At 31.9% G+C, this 3,586-nt stretch overlaps 1 protein-coding gene across 1 annotated transcript in view; it reads left to right on the top strand.

Moving 5' to 3' along the window:
* The first annotated feature begins 2,114 nt into the window (after positions 1-2,114).
* The window catches only part of LOC108692570 (importin-9), a 37,081-nt gene continuing 35,609 nt past the window's right edge, over positions 2,115-3,586 (top strand). The window contains exon 1 of the mRNA XM_018200885.1: positions 2,115-2,150. The gene's annotated coding sequence lies outside the window, so the exon portion shown is untranslated. The remainder of the gene's footprint in view (positions 2,151-3,586) is intronic.

Raw genomic sequence — 3,586 nt, 5'->3', positions numbered from 1 at the left:
GATTAAGGTAAGTACTAATATAATAAATAATTTTATTATTTATTAGTACATTTATTTATACATAATTGGTGGCATAATTAGAAAGATTGTAAAAAGATTGTGGAAGAGAATATATGTAGATTTTAATCATAAAAAGAAATGTCACTTGAACGGCTGAATTGGAAAGATTAGGTGTTAGGCCGGGTTCACACCTTGATGGAAAAGCAGAAGCCAATCAGAATTCGCGAAAAGACAAAAACAGACAAATGAAATGTACCACTTACTATTATGCGTTCTGATTGGCTTCCGCTTTTCCGCTTTCCGCTTTTCCGTCAAAGTGAACTCGGCCTAAGAGTCATGACATGGGCTCACCTCGTGATTGATCAGATTTCGATCCCTTCAAATGCCGCCATTTGCGGATACTTTCAATAAGGTAGTGAATCTGTGAATTGGTGTGAGCAACTGTTTCATGGGGTAGAAGGTGTGAAATCGAACTATCAATTGTCAATCATGGTGGAATTATTATTATTTCTACGTGTATTGTATATTATGTATTATTTCTACGTGGCACCCGGCAATGGCGTTCTTCCGGTCTTATGTCGTAATTCTTAATATAAAGATATACAGTAGCGATGAGACCCCGTTTTTCATTTAGTCATATTTGTTTGCGCATCAACTATGGTGGCATCAATCCCAATTAAAGCAGAAAATCCACAGTTTCTCCGTTAGAGGCACAATAAAAGAAACAGAGAGTAAGAATTTCAACCTATCAGAAATCATGAATTGTGGAATACACAGTTTCTGATAGGTTGAAATTCTTATTCTCTGTTCTCTGTTTCTTTTATTGTGCGGGAGCCCCTAAGATTTCTCTACTGTATTGGATATTGTATATCTCTACCAGAATCAGCCCGAACGGTATAGAAACGATACAGAATCAACGGAATGTCACGTCGATTGCAGGCTATGTTGATCCTGCTATTGTTGACGGTTGAGAATTTGATAACTTTAAAGAAGAAAATTAATAACATTTCTTATTTTTCAATACAACATATTCTTATTTTATATATGCATAGTCCAACTATAATGCCAGTATTCAGCAAACGAGAATAGATTAAAATAGATTGAAATTTTTTTCTATCCGAATGGGTATTTTAAAAGTGAATACTTATTGAATTTAATTGGATTCGATTGGATTCAATTAGATTCAGTTGAATGCTATTAGATTGAAAAACTGTATTTCCTATTCAAAATTTTAAATTGAACAGTATTCACAATGTGTGTTGTGCACAGAAAAAGCCAATTTATTATTTTTGGATTGAAAGGCATAAAAATATGCTCCATGCAATTCCTATAAATAAAAATGCATTCAGGATTGAAAAGCATTCATTTTAACATTCGTGAATTAATATTTCTGAAAATCTGAATCCATTTCAATTCATTTCAATCCATTTTCGTTTGCTGGGCAATTCTTTAAATAATTCCAATGTCATTCTGAGTAGTAATTGAAGAATTTTTCACGATTAGTCATCGTTTGCATTTCAAAAACTAAATTGTTTCTTGCACCTTGGAGACCCATTCTTTGTGTAAACATTGACTGTATTCAAAATTTTCGTTTTCCTGCTGTAAAATTTATAAACGAAATAAAATTTTCACACACTCTTAAATATAAGAATAGCACGCCAATTTAACATATTTCTTGTCCGTCTCATGTAGTTGGAACGCAATGTGAATTTTGAAAACAAAATATATCTCACTCTTATAATTCAATTTTTGAGTTTTTAAAATAATGTTATAGATAAGATAATTGCACAAATTATTGCATATTACTGCTTTAGTCGCATTAAAATAATGAAAATATGATTATAGATTATAGATTATAAAGCAAATTAGCTTGCAACCGAGGCATTCTGTTTCCATTCCGTTCCGATTACATGGAACGGGTAGAGAAATTTCTTATGGAAACGGAATTGTAGTGAACTCAATTTCTTAATAATAAATCCGTTTCGTCGTTCTGATTCTGTACATGGGACGACACCTTAAAGGTATAATTTTATAGTGTCGCTTGTTGCAGCGATAAATAATCACGTGACTGAATTTCTCCTTCAATTTGACCACTTTCTTGTTGTCAGTGACATTGTGTATAGTGCCTAGTTTATTAAGGCATTATAAACGTGAGTATTCACATATCCGCTATTTTTAGTCCTTTCCCCATTCCTTTCCCATTCCGCCGCTGAGCTGAGAAGGTTATGGTCATTACAGTTGTTATAGATTCTAAGCTGTTAGAAATCTTGTAACTTCGTATTTATTTATTTCCACACTTCGAAATTTTCATTATCAGACACGAAAAGAAGGATATAAAAAAATTGAAATATTATATATTAATGAAGGCAAAAAAAATTTATAAAATGTCTTGTTGCGTTGCGATAAACTGTATCAATAAATCAGAAAAAGGTATTCGAATATTTAAATTTCTTGCGGATAATATTCGTCGACAACTTGCTATATTGCTGTAAAACAAATACATGACTTATGAATAAACATCACTACACTTCCTCACAGATGAGAAATTTCAATCCTTTTCTTCAAATTACATACATATTTGGCACCTTATCTAGAAATAATCTAACACTCTTTAGGTCCTGCATTAATATTGATTACGATAGATATTCAACCTTTGAGAGCAAAAATGGAATGAAAGGAGCTATAAAATTTTCAGGAGTAAATATAATCATAACCTGTAATGACCATAACCCGTAACAGCTTAGTGATAGAGACAGAGGAGTGAGAAAAGGAATTAAAATGATGGATGTGAATATTTATATATTAGTGCTCTAGTTTCCACTACAAGCAACTACTGTCGAGCATTTCCTTGTTGTTCGACTATAACAGAGAAATACTTAACTGTAGTTGGTTGGTTCTTGGTCTCATTCTGATCCGGATTAAATTCTCGGTGGAAATTAGGCCACTGTTGAAAAGTTGGCTTAATCTAATTTTTAGCGACATCGCTCTTATTCAAAGATTTAAATGTGGAACAGTCGGATGTAAGTATAATAAGGGTATTTACTTAAGTTATATTCCAAAACATCCTTTCTGAGGAAAATTTTACTCGAAATATATATAAGATATAACGATACTACAGTACTTCAAGTAAAATTTTCCTCGGAAAGGACATTTTGGAATGTAGCCTTAGAATATGGATGTCATCGCAAAACTTGATAAAATATATTTATTCGATACATTTTCATTCGAAATGAGAATGTAGTAGAATTATTAATTAAGTAGAAAAATATGACAGTCTGCTTTATGAAGTGATTATTCAGGCTAGAAAAACGAGTTTTTTTTATTAGAACAATTATTAGAGCTGCATAATGTAAATAAACATCACTCGAATAAACGTCACTCGAATGTCTTCGTGTATTATCTTATTATCCAATGTTAAACACAAAAATAAAATGATATGTGGAAGCATTCGGATAATATTTCCAAACGTAGCCCAACTCTAACATTTAATAATTCGCTTCGTAAAGCATACCATCATGTTTTTCTGCCAGGTTTTTCCATTTTGAGTGAAAACGTGTCGAATAAATATATTTTTATCAAGTTTCGT

This window comes from Atta colombica, unplaced genomic scaffold (genome assembly GCF_001594045.1).
Source record: "Atta colombica isolate Treedump-2 unplaced genomic scaffold, Acol1.0 scaffold77, whole genome shotgun sequence".
NCBI lineage: Eukaryota > Metazoa > Arthropoda > Insecta > Hymenoptera > Formicidae > Atta > Atta colombica.
This window is presented reverse-complemented; position numbering and strand designations above follow the sequence as displayed.